This window comes from Mustela erminea, chromosome 10, assembly GCF_009829155.1.
Source record: "Mustela erminea isolate mMusErm1 chromosome 10, mMusErm1.Pri, whole genome shotgun sequence".
NCBI classification, from domain to species: domain Eukaryota; kingdom Metazoa; phylum Chordata; class Mammalia; order Carnivora; family Mustelidae; genus Mustela; species Mustela erminea.
This window is the reverse complement of record NC_045623.1, coordinates 29,162,347-29,181,653: the sequence shown is the minus strand read 5'-3', so window position 1 is coordinate 29,181,653 and position 19,307 is coordinate 29,162,347. Positions and strand designations below refer to the sequence as shown.

General features: G+C 42.6%; 1 protein-coding gene, 1 long non-coding RNA gene and 1 pseudogene across 5 annotated transcripts in view; 1 reads left to right on the top strand and 2 right to left on the bottom strand.

Moving 5' to 3' along the window:
* Nucleotides 1-19,307, top strand: part of TLCD4 (TLC domain containing 4) — a 102,849-nt gene that overhangs the window by 25,572 nt on the left and 57,970 nt on the right. Inside the window, exon 1 of one of the 4 annotated variants that reach the window (XM_032303141.1) lies at nucleotides 9,413-9,801. The exons of 2 other annotated variants lie outside the window; for them this stretch is intronic. The gene's annotated coding sequence lies outside the window, so the exon portion shown is untranslated. Of the gene's footprint in view, nucleotides 1-9,412; nucleotides 9,802-9,831; nucleotides 10,257-19,307 lie in introns of those variants that run through there. One more of the 4 variants, XM_032303145.1, reaches the window with a different exon arrangement.
* Nucleotides 2,565-14,154, bottom strand: LOC116567816. Its single transcript, XR_004276352.1, has 3 exons — nucleotides 13,974-14,154; nucleotides 13,579-13,735; nucleotides 2,565-2,637 (listed from the first exon to the last, which is right to left on the bottom strand). It is a non-coding gene; the product is annotated as an uncharacterized LOC116567816 (long non-coding RNA).
* On the bottom strand, nucleotides 2,847-3,528 carry LOC116567812 (annotated as a pseudogene).

Sequence of the window (19,307 nt, the reverse complement as noted above, 5' to 3'; positions counted from 1 at the left end):
GATAATACACATTTATTAAAAAGTCCATCATATCTCACTGATTTGAGATACCACTTATTTGGACCTATTTCTGGGTTTTCTATTCAATTCCATTAGACTATTCAAATGGCAATCCCAGAATGTTTCATTATTGAGTTTCTATAATTTTTGTTTAAATATATAGAAAGCTGTTCTTCCTTTTCAAAAGAGTTTTACTGGCTATTCTTGTTTGTTTACATTTTCCTACAAGCTTTAGAATCAACTTGTCCTATTCCAGAAAATAGCCTCTTGGTATTTTCATTAAGATTGCAATAAATTTAAAAATTAAAATTTAAGGGAAATTGACATACATTGACTTTTCCTAAAAGCATGGTCCGTCTTTTCATTTATTCAAGTCTACTTTTAGATTCTGCAGGAACATTTTAAAGTTTTCCTCATACAAGCTTTGCATATTTCTTATTAAATTTATTCCTACGCACTTTACATTTTTTGCTGTAATTGTAAGTGGAGTCTTTTCTTTCATTTTGTAAGGGGGTATGTGCATATATGTATGTATTTATATATACACACACACATATATACACATTTACATATATTTCACAAATTGTCATAAATTAATTTTGTATCCTGTTTCCATACTTAATTTTCTATTGTTTATATATTTTCTCAGTTGATTCTCTTGGGTTTCCCAGGCATATAATCATACAATCCACAAAAAATGACAACTGCATACTCTTTTTTTCCCAATAGTTATGTTCTTACCTTCTCTCTTTCATTAGTTCCCTTGACTGATACTGCAAGTATCTCTGTATTAGCAGTGGGAGGGTGGGTATCCACTTGTTCTCTTCTTGACATGAACAGGAACCCTCCAATATTTCCCTATTCAATCTAAACTAGCTTTGAATCTTAGAATTAATTTCTAGTCAGATGTTACTGCTTTGCTCTACCTGGAAAACCGACAATTTGGTCCAACAGTAAGGTCCATAAATATTTAGCAGTAATGGATTGGTAAAATACATTATGGCACATCCTTTGAATGGAATAGTCTGAAGAATTACAAAATAATGTGTATGTTTTAGTCCTTTTTGTTATTGTTTTAAAAAAATCAAAGTATATGCAAGTATACATGGAAGGTATCTGGGAGGATATTCAACAAACTGGCTTAAAAGTTGTAAATATATTATTGCAGCGTTATTTAAAGTAACCAAAAATATGGAAGCAATCTGAATGTCCACTGATAAATGAATGGATAAAGAAGACGTGGAATATCACTTAGTCATAAAAAAGAATGGGATTTTGCCATTTGTGACAACATGAATGGACCAGAGGGTATTGTGCTTAGTGAAATAAGTCAGATAAAGACAAACAAAAGACCATATGATTTCACTTACATGTGAAATCTAAAAAAAACAACCAACCAAACAAAGCAAAACCAGATCCATAAACACAAAGAACAAACTGATGGTTGCCAGAAGTGGGGGTGGGCAAAATGGGTGAAGAGGAGTGGGAGATACAGCTTCCAGTTATGGAATGAATAAGTCACGGCAATGAAAGGTGAATTGAATGAATGTTATGAAATGAAAATCATAAGGGATATAACCAAAGGTATTATAATAGTGTCATTTGGTGACAGACGGTAACTACACTTAGGGTGAGCATAGCATAATGTATAAATTTGTTGAATCACTGTGTTGTACATCTGAAACTAATGTAACATTGTGTATCAACTGTGCTTCAATAAAAAAGAAAAGAAAGGAATAAATAAGATTATAGAAGAGAAAAATTTACGAGCCCAGCACGTAGAACAGAAAAATTTATGAACATAAACTATTGAGTGTTAATATCAATTTCTACTAATCTGTAAAATTTTTTAAAAATTCATGAAAATATTTTGGCACAATTAAAAAACACTTTAGAAATTTAAGAAAAATAGATGGACATTTTTCCCTTTCTCTGTTCTGGATCCCTTTCTGTTGTTTAAATTTTATTTTGTTTATCCTTATTTTTCGCAAAGTGGGACTCATAGTGTAGATAGTGTAAAAAGAGGTTTACAAGATATAATCCAGAAGGAAAAAGAAAAGAGGAGAAAAGTCCACAGTTGATAAGAGATTTCAGTAAATTTTGGAAACCAGAAGTTGGATGGAGTAGAAATAATTGACTTGACAAAGTGGAAGAAGGGCTAATCTGAATGCTTGGAGGAGCCTTAGCACTTGGCTGTCAGTGTACCATGGAAGGCAGGGGTGAGGTACAAGCCTGAAGAAGGAGAATTGTCCTCAAGTTGTTTACAAAGCTCTTGGATGCCATTGGGTCTCTTCTTGCCTCTCATACAGCCATTGTGCATTCCTGTGCATTCCATACTGCCCATACTATCACTAATACAATCCCTCTGTGAAGTATGCAGTTTCTTTTCTGGAGAAAGGAGTTTATCTTTTTTTTTTTTTTTTTTTTAAGATTTTATTTATTTATTTGAGAGAGAGACAGTGAGAGAGAGCATGAACGAGGAGAAGGTCAGAGAGAGAAGCAGACTCCCCGTGGAGCTGGGAGCCCAATGCGGGACTCGATCCGGGGACTCCAGGATCATGACCTGAGTCAAAGGCAGTCGTCCAGCCAACTGAGCCACCCAGGCGTCCCAGGAGTTTATCTTTTGTTGGAAAGTTCCTGTAACAAAAGGTCTGATCAGAGAATGGGAAAGAAAGATGCGTATTTTTTAATGGTAATGTAGTATTTTATTTATTCTATTAATAACTAATAATGCGAGAAAATTTATAAGATTAATGGAACTTAAGAGAAGCTTTTTATATTTCAGTATCAGTTATTAATAAGAGATAGTCAAAATAATTGTGGTCAAAATTATTATATCAAAAAATTTTAAAAAAGCTTAAAATAAGTGTTTGATGTTAGTCTACATACAATTCCATTTTTAGCACAAAGTTCTTTGGCTGCAAGAAAGAACATTTGGTTTACTTCACTAATAGGAATATCTCTTAATGCTGGAATGGCCTCTTCTACTTTCTGGCTTTCTTCTACTGTTGATATTTAGCATAGTTATCTATGATTGTATGAACGGAGTTCAGTGAAGAGGTACTCATCCTGTTTATTCCAGGTAAGAGTACATAACTGATCACTGTAGTAATGAGGAGGTGGACAGGCAGTGCAACCGCCCAATATTTTTGAAGCCAATAGGATAAGCCTAAGGAGTTTAGCCAAGGTTCAGGAATAAAAGCTCACACAACCTATAGTATGAAGCCAAATTGGGAGCTTAAGAAAAGAACAAAGGGGCGTCTGGGTGGCTCAGTGGGTTAAGCCTCTGCCTTTGGCTCAGATCATGATCTCGGTGTCCTGGAATCGAGCCCTACATCGGGCTCTTTGCTCAGCAGGGATCCTGCTTCCCCCCCCTCTCTGCGTGCCTCTCTGCCTACTTGTGACCTCTCTCTCTCTGTCAAATAAATAAATAAAATCTTTATAAAAAAGAAAGAAAAGAACAAAGCCGTAAATCGCTCTTTCTGGTAACGGTGATGGTAAATTTCCTACCATTTTCCCTGTGGCTTTAGACAATCTGTGGGGAAGAAACAGAATCATCATCAGTGATTTGCTCCTCTTCATCACTGGTCTGTTGTAGCCTCATCAGTTTGCTATGGGCACTGCTTCTGCAGACTTTTTCCCACGCTAAACCACTGCACACTGCCATCCTGTGCCAAAGATATGTTTGAAATACAAACCTACTTCAGAGGTAAAGCTGCGTAATTCTCCTGGTCTATGATTTCTTAATCTTGGAATGACTGACATTTGGGATTGGAAATGCTTTGCTGTGGGAGGCTGTGATTGTGACATGGTAGCAGCCTCCCTGACCTCTTCTCCCTAGGGGCTCATGCATGTCCCCCTTCCCTGTGATGACAGCCAAAAGCATCAGCAGACATTGCCAAATGGCTGGACTGGGAAGAACTAACATCTCCCACCACCTCCCCAGTCGAGAACCTCTGTCTTGGACATTAGGTAATAGAAAAGATGGGGTGCCTGGATGGTTCAGTTAAGCATCTGACTCTTGATTCCAGCTCAGGTCTTAATCTAAGGGTCCTGAGTTCTGGCCCTGAGTTGGGCTCAATGCTAGGTGTGGAGTCTACCTAAATTAAAGGAAAAGAAACGAAACGAAAGCTGTAGAGATAATCAGTGGGATAAAAGGACAATCAATCTGAAGAATAATGAAGTTCCAACATCCTGCTGACTAAGAGTTCACAAAGAGAGAATATAGAAAATGAGAAGGAGGAAATTAGCAAAAAAAAATAATAAAAGATTCGCAGGTAAGATTGAAAGCACCCCTGACGGTATAGCACAATTCAAGAAAAAAAGGCCCATTCTAAGGCACAAGGCACATGATTGTGATATTGCAGACTATAAAGTTAATGGGAAGATTCTAGAATGAAGAGTAGACCAGATACAGAGGAAGGGGGACCAGAAAGGCATTAAGCATTTAGTTCAGGGGCAACGCTGGAAGTAAAAGACAATGGAACAGAGCTTTTATTTTATTTTTTAAAATTTAAAAATTTCTTTTTATTTTTTATTTTATTTTTTGAGACAGTGCTTTTAAAATGCTGGGGGAAAATGATCTTCAGCTTATCCAAATTATCAATTGAGGATGAGAATAGAATACAGACATTTTCAGACATGCAAAGTACGCTAAAAAAATTTACCTTCTATATACACGCTCTGAGTAAACTACTGAAATCTGTGCTTTAGCAAAATAAGGGAGTGAATTTCTTTCTTTTTTTTTTTTTTTTAAGATTTTATTTATTTATGGGAGAGAGCGGGTGTGTGCGCCCAAGATGGGGGAGCGACAGGCAGAGGGAGAAGCGGGCTCCTTGCTGAGTAAAGAGCCCAACATGAGATTATTACCCAGGACCCTGGGATCATGACCTGAGCTGAAAGCAGTTGCTTAACCAATTGAGCCACCTTGGTATCCCACGAGAGTGAATTTCTAATGTTTGGGCATTGGAAGATACAATGGCATTTGTTAGATATGTTGAAGCATCTGGATAAAATTTGGGTAAGATACATTAAAAAAAAAATAAGTGAAAAAGGAAGGCAATTATTAACTCCAGGAACAACAGAGATTTTCAAGAGAAGCACTGTCATGGCACCTTACTTGATTTAACAATGCACTGTATTTACATTGACAGGATGATAAAAACACAAATTATTGATTTGAACAGAAGTTGTGATGTAGGTGTGTGAGAAGGAGGGGTGAGGGCAAAGTGGTGATGGTGGTAAGTGTGAAAGAGCTAAATCCTCAAATACCATGACAAGAAGTCAATAAATAATGTCTAAAAATGAAAGTCAGGAAGCACTGGTATAAGCATATTGTTAAGAAATAACCTAGAAGGGTTATGTAGAACATGGGGTGAAGCCAGGTGGGGGGAAGTTGGAAAAGGGGCTGATCGGACTCGAATGTTTTCGTTATAAGCCTTTATGAACTATTTGAATTTTTACTTATATGATACTTTCATTAAAAATAAAAATGAAAAAAAATGCACACAAGAATAATACATATTACAGGAAAAAGTCGCATAAAATAAGATACGCAAAAAGAATCTAAAAGACCTAAGGATCTCACCTACCCAGAGCTAACCATTGGTAATATCCTGAAATAGTTTTTTCTTGAAAAATTCTGAAAAGCAAATGAAAGGACTTTCTTTTTAAAGATTTTATTTTTTTATTTAAGAGAGAGAGAGGCCTTGAGTGCACAAGCAGGGGGAGTAACAGGCAGAGAGAGAGGGAGAAATGGGCTCCCTGCTGAGCAGAGAGCCTGATGGGTGGTGAGGCCTTGCTGACCTGAGCTAAAGGCAGCTGCTTAACTGACTGAGCCACCCAGGCATCCCAAAAGAACTTTTAAATACTAAAAACAAAACAAAGCAACAACAACAAAAAAAACCTCACAAGTTCTTGATACATTCAAATCAACAATAATTTAAAAAGTAGTGCCTGGGGTTATTAATTTTGAAATCAATCTTTTTGATCAAAATGCTTGGTGTTTTGTTATCTTCACTAACAGAGAAGGATGGAGAATTGAGGCAATCTTCCAAAATACTTCTGCATTAATTATCTCGTTATTTTAGAAAGAAGCAGCTTTTGGTCTTAGTTTTCTAAACAGTTGTCTCTATTTAGTTTAGAAATTTTTGGAAACAAATTTATGAGGAAAGTTTGTCTTCAACAAATGGTATTGGGAAAACTGCACAGCTCCATGCAAAAGAATGAAACGGGACCACTTTCTTACACCATACACAAAAATAAGTTCAAAATGGATTAAAGACCTAAATGGGAGACCTGAAACCATAAAAATTCCTAGAAGATAACACAGGGAGTAATTTCTCTGACATTGGCCATAGCAACATTTTTTTAGATATGTCTTCTAAGGCAAGGGAAACAAAAGCAAAAATAAAGTACTGGGACTACATCAAAATAAAATGCTTGTGCACAGCAAAGGAACTGGTCAACAAAACTAAAGGACAACCCACTGAATGGGAAAAATATTTAAAAATGACATATCCAATAAAGGGTTAGTATTCAAAATACGTAAAGAACATATACATCTCAACACCAAAACCCCAAATAATCCATTAGGAAATGGGCAGAAGACATAAACAGACATTTCTATAAAGAAGACGTCCGGATGGCCAACAGACATATGAAAAGATGCTCAATGGCACTCATCAGAGAAATGCAAATCAAAACCATAATGAGATATCACCTCACACCTGTCCGAATGGCTAAAATCAAAAACAAAAGAAACAACAAGTGTTGGTGAGGATGTTAGAAAAAGGAAACTTTGTGCGTTGTTGGTCGGAATGCAAACTGGTGCAGCCACTGTGGAAAATAGTACAGAGTTGCCTCAAAAAATAATACTGAATTACTGTATGATCCAGTAATTCCACTACTGGTATTTAGCCAAAGAGTATGAAAACACTCATTCGAAAAGATATGTGCACCCTTATGTTGATTGCAGCATTATTTACAATGGCCAAAATATGGATGCAACCCAGGTATTCCATAGATGAATGGATAAAGGAGATCTATGTCTGTGAGGATGGGTGAAATAGGTAAGGAGGATTAAGAGTACACCTATGATGAACAATGAGTAATGTATAGAATTGAGGCACTTATTGCTTACCTGAAGTTAATATAACACTGTACATTAATCATATTGGAATTTAAAAAAACTCAAAACACACACACAGAAACAAGATACATAGGAATAAATATAATAAACCATATTTCCTGTCTAGAGCATATGCAAAAAAATTTATCAGAAAATTCGCCTCAAAAATTCTGTAACTTTTCTCTCTCTCTCTTTTTTTTTAAAAGATTTTATTAATTTATTTGACAGAGAGAGGTCACAGGTAGGCAGAGAGGCAGGCAGGGGGGTGGGGGAAGCAGGCTCCCTGCTGAGCAGAGAGCCCGATGCAGGGTTCCATCCCAGGACCCTGAGATCCTGACCTGAGCCGAAGGCAGAGGCTTAACCCACTGAGCCACCCAGGCGCCCCAGTTTTTCTCTTTTTAAAGAAAGAAAAATAATTTCATCTCTCTGAACCATTTCAGTGAGCAAAAGTATAAGAAGTGCAGCGCAGCTTTGATATCTCACAGTTAACAAGCAGAAAAACGTAAGACAGTAAATAAAAGAATTTGGGGAAACTGTTCTTGGAAAGAGGATTGGTAAAATGAAGTAAAATGAATAATTAGAAATCTAAATGTGAATAATAAAATGAATATTTTTAAAGAAATTAAGCTGCATTACAATTTTGATAAAAAATATGCAGCTGATACAGTGTCCTACCTCCCAAGTTCATTGAGTTTTGATTAGTTTAAAAGATTCAAAATTCTACTAATATTTACTGAATTCCTTTCCTTATCTCAGACCTTGTCCTTGATGTATTCGCTTACATGCTCTGTATAATCTTGCAACAATCCTGCAGATTTAATGGTGCATTTGTAGAGGCCTATATGAAGGAATATAGTGGGACATAGAGTATAGAGCAGATTTTTGTGGGTTTGTAGGGTTTTGGCTGCTGCTATGGGTGTAAGAAAATACGTATATTAAACATAATGATGGTGTATTTATCAGGAAAAAAAAACAACTATTAGCCACTGGAGACAAGCGCAGGGTGATATGTGGGGCTGGAGGTGATATGTGGAGGCAGAGTCCAGAGCTGACATGTGCAGTCTGTACACCTAGGGTTCACCCCACAGATGAGCACACACAGACATCTTGTCCCTGCAGAGTTATGTTCTAGCCATGTGAACGTGTAAAGCAGGTGTGGGGCAAACCAAAGTTGTCGAGGACGGAGGACCTTGTGAAGAAGATACAGTGGAACAGGTTGTGGTCAAAGGGCACTCCTGAGAGTCTTCGGGAGAGAAAGGAGAAATTCACTCGGGGCCTACAGAATCTTCTACCCTGCTTGACTGCAAGCAGGCTGTTGTCCGTAGGGCAGAATAGGTTTGTCTCTCTAGTTCAGTCTGAGGTACGTTTACTGAGACTGGGGTCTCCAGAGGTAACTATGAATTACTATCCCCATTTGAGAAATGAAGAAATGGAGCCTCAGTGAGGTTCGGTTAGCTAACATGTATTTGTGTGTATGTAAATATTAGGTAAAACATATTAGCCCCACTGACAGGCATTTCTTATAAATAACTGCCCTACATTATTAAGAGTGGTGCTTACTAATTAACATTAGAAGCCAAATCTTCTAACTTGTTGAATACTTTTCGCAAATTTTAACAGCCTAAATATACCTCTTCATCATTTTGTTTTATTCAAACCAATTCCGTCTTGTTAATCCAGAACATTTGAAGGTTTTTGAGGCTGTTCATAGCAGGTCAGAAGAGCTACTATTGAATGGCAAACTTTAGGCATTGGGCAGCTTGGAAACGTCCACCAGCATCAAAAATTCAAATCCCATTACCCCACCCTGACAGCAGAGGGGCTCCCATGTTGGGTGTAGGTGGAGTGCTAGTGCACTCCAGGGTGTTTTTCAGGGATTCCGGAGGAGGCTGCTCCAAGAGAACGGGCCTGTTTCACAGACGCCCCCTACCCAGTTTGGAATGCACCTGCAGCCCCTAGCAAGAACTGGGTGGACCTGGCTTTCTTTGGCCAAGCCAGACGTGGCATGAAAAATCTGCAACTGTCTTTTCACCTCCTTTCTTTTATTAATTAATACAAATTCATAATCTGAAAAGAATTTCGGTTACGTGGCGAGCCCAGGTACTGGCCGCGGCGGAACCGGACTCAGACCGTTCCTCCCCACTTGCTAGTTTTGCTCCTTGCTTGGGAAGCGGAGGAACCGCACGCCCTGTCCCTGGCGAGGTGTGTTCTTCCCGAATCCCACCGCAGCCCTCCTTGGGTGTTCCCGTTTTGGAGCCCTTTCCGGCACCCAAGTCCAGCTCGCGAAGGTCGGCCCTACAGCGGCCTCGGGGCCCCGCCCACTTTGGCCGCGGGTCGCAGCCGCCACGAGCCGGAGTGGGAGCCGGAGCCGGAGCCGGAGCCGGAGCCCGAGCGGCCGCGGCCCCTTTAAGGAGCCGCTCTGCGGTAACCCGAGCCCGCAGTCCGGGCGGGCGCGGCGGCCGCGGCGGTAGCTGTAGTCTCTGTGACTGCTTCTCCGAGCGGCCCGGGGCCCCGCGGCTCCCCTGGCTCCCGCCGAGCATCTCGCGGGGCGACTCTGGCCGGCGCCAGCCCTCGGGCCGGGCCAGATGACCAGGTTTCTGTAACCACCCGCCGCCCTCCCCGGCCCCGTGCAGCCGCCGCCCGCGCGCGAGTCGCCCCGGGACCCGGCACAGGTGACGCTGTTTGGAGGGGGTTCGGGGAAAAGGGCGGGCTCGCTTTTGCCCCGCGGTTCCCCAGCGCCGCCGAGTACGGCCCGCGGGCAGGGGGCGCCGGGGCTTCCCGCCCCCGGCCTAGCGCGGCCGCGGGCTACGGCGCCCGGAGCTGGGTGGGCGTCCCGAGAGCGGAGACGGCCAGGGGCGCCCGGGCGGGCTGCAGCAGGTGTGTGCGGCCGCGCAGCATCCTCCCGGCCCCGCGGGCTCCCGCGCCGCTCGCGGCGCTGACGGTGTCCCGGGGCCCGCGGCCCCGCGCCGCCCGTACGCCCGGCGTTCCGCTGGCGCCCCCGGGTGCGCGATTCGTGCTGCTGGGTCTGCCCGGGGAGCTTCCCGGCTCTCAGCCCAAAGGGGTGGGTGCGTGTGGCAGCCAGGGAAAGCTTTCTTGTTAGAGGCCGGTACACAGGTGCATCAAGTGGGTAAGTCTCCCCTCCCCCCCATCTAAATAAAACAAGACTCTTATTCACATTTGTAGTTCTCAAGTGCGACCCATTTTTAGCCACCTCATGCAGAATAGTAGTGGGAAAGGGACTGGGCACTATTGACAGCTCTACCATTGTAACCCCGGCAAGTTTATTAAACCGAGAACCTTGGTTTACCCAGCCATGAAATGGGATTCCTGCAGCCCCAAGAGGGTGGGAAAACCTCTGTGAAAGTACTTTGAATTGTCGAAGTTCACTAAAGGGTCACTATTGATGGCCAGTACGTTTTCCCCGCTCAGTTGTATAATCTGATTGTTAATGTAGCACACATTTTTATGTGAAATTATAAAATTGTTCCTAAAGAGTGATCTTTGACAGTGTTTAAATGAATCCAGTACCAGTTTGGGGACAAGATGGGAGAGTTTATGTGGTTATTAGGAGTTGATGTGTGAGGCAGGAAACAAGATATCATTTTAGTAAAATCTTCACCAGTCATAAATGGAGTTGAGAAAAATCGATCTTGTTCTGTGTTTGTGTTGAGAGAGATACTGCTGTGTGAGCCCGTGGTATAGGTTGGAATGCAGCTTTATCTTTCTGTAGCCAGTTAAGGTAATATGACAGAGAATCTCAGTTCCCTTCTAAGTGTGAAGTGGAGAATTTTTCCCCCTGTGTTAATCTTTTCCTTAAATTGTAGGGATGGAACTAAATTAGAAAAGTGGACTCCTGCCATGCTAGAAAATTGGAAAGAATGGCTCCAGAAACTGTGGACTTTAGTCGACTTGCCACCTCCCCCTCCTGTGCCATCAGATGACCCTGAGAATATATTTACAGAGTGTTACTTTCCTTTTTACTCCTGCAACTCCTTTGGCCACAATACCTCCCTCCAGCTCTGGAATCCTTACTGTGTGATCTTGTACACATTTTACCTATCTGGAGCTGGGTACTTGGCAACCAGTGGCTCAGTTAGTCGTAATTGTTTACTCTATGAGCTTTCTGTTCCTATTCCTTTGCCTCTAAGCCTCTTGACCTTGTTGGAAAGAATAATGGCTTTTCGTCACTAAAGCTGCATACTTGGAGGTGCCTAGGAATGGCAAAGGTCAAGGGCCAAAGCTAACCCAGAGAAGCTGAGTCTTCTCAGTACACCCTGGAGTATGGATGCCAGAGTTGGCCTCTCTTTTCCTTCCTCCTCTGAAATCTTAATGAGGGAGAGATTCATTTGATCGCCAAGGTAAACAGAGGCCTTGGGAGCTGGAGCTATCAGAGATGAAGAACGATCCCAGCAAAGGAGTAGGGAGGAGGACATGGTGACCTGGGAGGGAGGGAGGGCCTGCCTAATAATCGGGCAATCGGAGAGGTAGGGAAGGAGCCCTGTATTCCCCTCACGAGGAAGTGGGAAAGGGCTTGGATTGCAGAAAGGGGCGAGTAGTAGAGCTTCCAGGCCAATTCTGGAATGTGCACTAGGTGAGATCTCCCCTTCTCCCTAGTTCCCTCTGAGTGTGTTTCTTGCCCTTCTGAGTCTAGTGCAGCCCTCTCCTCCCACCCTACTTTCATGTTCTACCCTGAAAGCCGGCATCTCAAGTATGAGCAGAAACCAAGGTTTCCTAAGAAACCTTCAGACCTCGGTGTCTCCCTGTGCCCTTCTTCTCAAATTAGTGGCCCGTATCCTACAGATGAAGGCTCCATTTAGCTTTGATATCTCTTGGAAGGTTAAAAAGTAGGATAGGTCTTTTGGGTGAAAAAAGTAAACTGAGCAGTCTACGGGAAGATACAGAAAACGAGTTTTTCTGTGGCAGAAGAGAATGAATGAATTGTCTGGGTGAGAATTGTGGGAGGGTGGACAAGGGAGGGCCGAAGCGGGGGTGGGGTGGTAGAATTGTGCCGGACAGCTTGTGCCCTCGTCCTTGAGAGGAAAGGATGCCCCCACGCATGTACAGCCACCTTGCTGTGCTTTCCCTCCTTCCATTTGCCTTGCAAGAGGAAGAAGATGGCAATATGGAGGTGGGGTAACCATCTGTTCTCGAGGACGGGAACCAGACTTTAACTCCCCCCTCGGGCTGAGCTGCATTCACCTGGCATCGGTATCAGGCACTAAGTGTATGACACCAGAGAATGCATTACATCAGGAAAGTGAGGTTCATTTTGTAAGAAAACCTAAGGCATTGTGCGAGCGACTTTGGTGGTGTTTTTTCTTGTTGGAGATGAAAGGTAGCACACAAAGAAACGGAGTCCTACTGCTCTGAGGTTTGTTATTCAGAGTGAGACAGTTGGATGTTCTGCAAGCAGATCCCAGACCTGAAAAGAAGGCAGGAATAGCAAAGGATCTTTTTTTTTTTTTTTCCTTAGAACATTGGTCTGTTCAAGGAGAAGGCAATCCTTTGGATACATGAGAAGGAGCTTGTGAATCATTGTAAAAGGCCAAGGTTTGTGAAAACAGCGGGTGAAGAAGACAGCTGGAAGTCTGTTCAGAGCTTGGGCCAGCATGAGGAAGGGAGTTGCTGAGCAGTGGGACGGAGAGCAAGGGGGTAGTCTGACTAAGGGGACAAAGGCTTATCTAAAGCAGTGTTTCAAACGTTTCTGGATTTTACAACAGTACAAAATGGTTTTTTTGCACTGCAACCCAGGACATAAGTAAGTATAGGTGCATCTGAAACCAGTTTCATGAAACAATATGCACCCTTACCGTATAGCATTCTGTTTTCTGTTTCTGTTTCTGTGCTTTCTGTTCCTGTTCAGTATTCTGAAAAATCCTCACTTGTTAGTAGACCAGAGTCCACTGTTTGGAAATCATTTGCCTAATGAGTAGATAAATAGGTTGCATTCAGGTTGGAGATGCTGGAGGGGAACACAGAATTGATTGGGAAATCGGGACCTCTGTTGCTGGGGACAGGAGGTGGTGTGAGGACTCATCTGGTGTCACATGGGTGCAGGACTCACGCTGGCGTAGGCAGCTGGATGGACAAGTGCAAAGGGGAAACTTCCTGCTGATTCTGTCTACTTGAAAGCAAAATAGTTGGTTTTGAGGAAAAAGGAAGCATGGAAGGAGTAAACTTGGGATTTGAAAACAGTGTCTTTAGAGCAGATTTCTCTCCGTAGGTGAAGAGGACAAGTGGATCCAGAACAGACTGGCTGGTGGGTTTAGGCCATGTCCACTTTCATCAGCTGGATAGGGAACAGAAGGGCTCATAGTGCAGTGTGTGGGTTCATAATTCCTCTTACAGCTTTGAGAAGTTCTTAACAGAAGCGGGTGGGATGTGTTATTGCTGATGAAGCTCATTAGGAAACTAGCTGCTTACCGAGGATTGGAATGTATTCTCCTTACCTTGTGTGAAAGGGTTAGCTTATCAAAGCTTCCTTAGATGCCTGCTTCACCATCGAACTGGAATCCCTTATTCATCATCTTCAAAAGCTTCTTGGGGAGCTAGGTGAGGCAGAAGCCAGCATCCACCATCCTTGAGGAAATGTCCAGTAACCATACCCTGGAGTTAATCTAGGGCAAAGTTTATCTGCATGCCTTGGGTTGCCTTTTCATAACAATTAACACCTGACTCATACACCTGGCCCTGTGACCAGTGAGTGAGCACAGCAAAGCGTGGAGGGCAGTGTGCACAAGTGTCACAGTTCACTGGGGTTGCTTGTTTACTTGCTTGTGTTTATCATCCACATTCTGTCTAGTTGGATCCTCTCTTTGGCCCATCCTTGCTTTGATTTTCTTACCTTAGGTGATATGTTTTCATTGCTTCTTGTTCCTTCTCCTCGGCTGTCCTGTGTATATCTTGAACTTTCCCTGATGTTATCTCTGAGCTCTGGACTTATGGTATCCACCTGACTGTTCCTGTAGAGTCCAGTGTTGGGGATCCTGGCCCATGCTGCACCGGTATCTGCCCGATCCCGCCGGGGCCACCTAGGAAGTAACCATTCATTGATGAGTTTATACATTGGTTTTGATTTGATTTTTACATTTTGGGGACATGGAGAATCTGTCCTGGTCAAGTTAGTTTAATTAGCTTTCTCCAGATTGGCTTTAAAAAACCTTCCAAAAGTACATTTTGAAGGCATAGAAAACTTCTCCCTATTTGGTGTGTATTTATTTTTTTTTTTTTTTAAAGATTTTATTTATTTATTTGACAGAGAGAAATCACAAGTAGATGGAGAGGTAGGCAGAGAGAGAGAGAGGGAAGCAGGCTCTCCGCTGAGCAGAGAGCCCGATGCGGGACTCGATCCCAGGACTCTGAGATCATGACCTGAGCCGAAGGCAGCGGCTTAACCCACTGAGCCACCCAGGCGCCCTGGTGTGTATTTATTGAGTGGAATGGGGGAAGAAGGAATTTTCATTTGGTGAAAAATTTAGAACAACTAAACCCTCCCCCTTTACAAAGTTTTAACATTTTAGGGACATGATCACCAAACTAGTCTTGCTCAGTTAACATGTTTTGCTCTAACACATGTAAAAAAACACGGAGATGATTAAGAATTTAAATGCTTTATAATTTACTGTATGCTATTTTAAGGACTTAAAAAGACTGCAGCTGTGTTCTGATTGAGAAAGATCCTTTGCCTTTCCATATTTTAGTAACCTGTGTATATGTCACTAAACAGATCAATTTCTTCCCTGCTTTGTGGAGGAATCCATGGCAGGATAAAGGCTCTAAGGGAGGGAGGCTGAGTTGTCCATAGGGAAGGCCTCGCCACAGAGCCAAGACTGCTTGGTTGGAGGATCCCAGCATAGTATTTCCCAACCCAACCCTTGAGACATTGGACATTTTGAGGATTCCAGAATGCTTTACAACCTGAAGTCACTGCATGTTTTCATCAGTGTTTTTTATTTCTTAATTACAAAGTGAAACATTCTTGTTATAAATAACATAAAGAAAAACCATGAAAATAACCAATACTCAAGAAGATGACCGTTTACCTCTTTCCCTTTCTCCAGCTCCCATTTTCCCTGATCTCACTCCCAAATACAGCGAGTTAGTCCTTCTTCTTTACAAATGTCGAAAAAGCCAGTTAGCTATTTACGAAAAATGTATTATTTCACTTCCTGCTCTTTTTTTTCTCCCCCACCCTATAGCATGTGATGGGTGAATGCCCATCTCATTTAGTTAAATGTCTGTTTAGCCTGTGATAGTGTGGCTGCACCAGTGTATTTTATCATTCCCCTATCAGTGACCCTGAGAGCTGCTTCTGATGTTGTGGGAAACACCCTTGTACATGCCTCCTTTGACACATTCCTGTTTGGAGGATAAAAGATGAAATCTTTAGTAGACTTTAAAGTACACTTTAGTAGTATTTTAAAGTACACTTCAATAGTATTTTAAAATTCAGTTAACAGAGTGCTATCAAAATTTACTTATTCTACCATTTAATTCCCTAAATATCCATTCAGCAGTGAAAGATAGCACTGGACATTCTAAGGATTTCCTAGCAGGGCAGTGCACAGCCTTTGCTGACCAGGGCTCATCATCTGGAGTAGGGGAACTAAGCATACACATTGCTGATAGTATCTTTAGTTTTACTTATACCTACCCAATTCCAAAAGTGTTTTGGGATGGCTTACAAAGATGCACGCAATAGGACAAGATACGGTAAATTTAGGATGAGAAAGAAATATAAGCCAAAGGAAAATAAGAGGGAGTTATGAGTGAAATTGGTTAGTGTACTTTGAAGTTCTGGCTATAAGTATTCCAGCAGCCTAAGAGAAGAAGGAAGCAGTCCACAAAGAGCTTCAAAGTGTCCCAAAGAGAAACCAGATTGGAGAAATCCATCTGTTCCTGGTTCTAGGAGGTGAGAGGAATTTCCCCTTTGGATTTTCAGCCAGAAAACACTGCATCTGCAATGGCCAGCATTCTCAACAATGTCCCCAGTGTTGTACAGCAAAACCTAGCGACCTTGCCTTATGCTGCTGTTTCATACCATGTTCCTCCGTGCTAGTCAGGGGTCTCATGCCTTCGCAAGTCCTCAATGAAAGGTCATTATGGTGAGGGGGAAGTCCATGGGTGCTATAAGAGGACAGATGAAAACAGCAATCTGATATTGTTCTTAGACAATTTTTTTTTTTATAGTACTGAATGTATCATTTGAGTAGAATTTCTGTGAGTAGAACCCGCTTGCCCAGGATTTCTAGGCTTCCAACCTACAAAGCAAGAAGTGAGGATGTTTATTTATTTATTTTTTAAAGACTTTATTTAAATTCCCGTTGCCATACAGCATGTCCTGTTAGTGTCAAGTGTACAGTGTAGTGATTCAACACTTCCATACGGCCCCTGGCACTTGTCACGACAGGTGCACTCCTCAGTTCCCCCATCACCTGTTTCACCCATCCTCTCAGCCACCACCAGTGTATCAGAACTATAACAATGGATGAAATCTTTTCCTCTTAAAAACACGCATGCACAAGTCTGTCGTTGGGCCGTACAGGAAGGATGGCACATGTTCACAATGATGAGCTCCATGAGTGAGAGAGGCTCTGAGCCACCATTCCAAGAAATCTTGAGCACTTCTCTGAGCTCTTCAATATTTCCGGGTTGTCCCATAGGAGAGTGTCAGCAGGACTCCGAGATCTACAGGTTGGGGTGGCGTGACCTTATTTAGTGAAGCTGGGGAAGTTCAAGTGTCATGAACCACCTAGGTCTGTGTTTCCATGGCCACATTCATTCAAGTCTTACCTCAGAGCATTGACCCAGAACAGTTCTTTATTACCAAGTCTATGGGTCAAGCTGAGGTACTTTTACAGGATTTTAACTGAATTTAAACTTCAGGTTTATAGTAAATGTTAACCTTGAGGTCACCCGAAGCTTCGTGTGATTGTTTTGAGCAGCACCTCCTAGCCTGAGACATGGTTCAGGGAAATGTGTCACCGGGTTCAGATTTTTTGGCTGCCTGACAAGTGTCAAACAGATATATCATCATGCTGATAAATATGTTTATTGGTAAACAGTGCAGCTGACAAAGGCAATCTTATGGGAAGATATTAGAAGAGAAGAGAAACCACTCTCCGTGTACCTTGATAGGGTTTTAAGTGACCCTTAGGGAACAGAATGAAAGGTCACCTAGAGAATTTAGAAACTCCTTGGCTTTTTCTCATTGAAGCCACCATATCTCCCACCTGTATAGGAGGTGTAAACAAGCTGTAGGGCCCCTAGGTCATAGGTTAAGAGGAGGGGGAAATGATCACATTGCTCTGGATACCCAATATCCTATCCTGCTGTGACTTGGTACACAATGGGTGTAACATTTTTTGGTTAGGAAAAGGTGATAACCAGTGCAATCCTTTATTGAGTGGTGTTTTGATGTAATCGTGAATAACCACCCCCAAACCTAAGGGCTTAAAACAATGATTTATTATTTCTCATGATTCAGTTACCCTGCTGGTTATAGGCTCATTCATATGGCTGCATTCAGCTGGAGGGTGCACTGGGCTGGAAAATGGGGGTGGGCTTGCCAGTATGACTGGTGGCTTGTACTGAGTGCTGGCTGTCAGCTGGCTGTCTCAGTTCTCCAGGTGATCGCTTATGCTCCAGTATTCTAGATTGGTTTCTTTACACGGCAGGTTTAGAGCAACACTCAAGAGAGCAAAAGGCTGATGCTACTAGGTCTTCTGAGGCCTACTGAGGCCCCAGGACTCTCACAGCCTCTTTTCTACTCATCATTTCTCAGCAGGTGCAAGGCCAGCCCAGATTCCTGGGGTCAGACGCATAGATTCCACCCTTGGAGTGGCAGTGTCACACTGACAAGGAGTTATCGCAAGTGGCTGCATGTGCCAAGCCTTGTGTTGGGTACATTTAGTTCATCTTGCTCGAGCCAGACAACTGTCTTGCAACATAGGCATTCTTGTCCCCTTTCATAGGACTTGTAAGTCAGAAAGGTCATATTCTTCTTGCCCATGGCCACTTGATAAATCCCCTTTCATAGGACTTGCAAGACAGAAAGGTCATATTCTTCTTGCCCATGGCCACTTGATAAACCCTGGGAGGAGGATTTGATTCTGGGTTTCTCCTAGGTGAATGGAATGCATTTTAAGACTCATCAGGTGAAAGAAATTTGCAAAATTCTTCTTCAGCTCCTTTAACCCATTCAGTGCTGTTTCGGTTCCTGTGGGGAGCAGGCAAAAAGAGATGCTCTGCATCCCAAGGACTCTCTCAGGGGTCCTTGGATGGACAGTGGAAAGATAAGAAGGACCTTCCTGTCTTCTTAGGTTCTGATTTCCCAGCTCGCGTGGCAGTGATTCCTTTAGCAAAAGAAGAAATCACATTTGGAAAAATCTTGCTCTGTCCAGCTTTTCCTTGACTTCACAGTGTTAGGAGAAAGCCAAGAGATGTCCCAAGCCAAGAGGCTCCCTGCCAGGAAGGGAATTGCAAGGAAGTAAGGACATCAGAGGTTGGGTAGAGGTTGGCTGCAGGAATGCGTTCCTCTTCCCGAGTCCCGCAGGTGACCTGGTGCCATCTGGTCTCTGCTTCTGCTGTAGGGCTCCTCAGTAACCTCTTCTAAGGCTTGGGGAGTGTGTTGTATTTGAAATGTTGACTTCCTTAAAGATGGGCCCTCAAATTGTACACCCTTCCAACCTCTTATTATATGTGTCAAGTACTGTATATGTATGATTTTCCAGTTACTATTGTCTCCTGGCTTAAGGCATTCTGATTTATCCGAAATCCAGTGGCTGTCATTGGAGCTCTTAGGTTTGCAAAACAAAAACTTCTTTTTTTTTTTTTTTAAAGATTTTATTTATTTATTTGAAATAGAGAGAGATCACAAGTAGGCAGAGAGGCAGGCAGAGAGAGGGAGAAGCAGACTCCCCTCTGAGCAGAGAGCCCGATGCGGGCCTCGATCCCAGGACCCTGAGATCATGACCTGAGCTGAAGGCAGAGGCTTAACCCACTGAGCCACCCAGGCGCCAAAACAAAAACTTCTTTATAAAAGCTTTAAGTAGGATGAGATGCTAGGAAACGTTTACCAAGTAAATAAAATGTGCTATCTGTACTCTGAGCCTTAAGATTGTAGAAAACGGACTGAATTTCTAAGGGGAGAATTCTCAATGCATTGGGGGACAGGAAT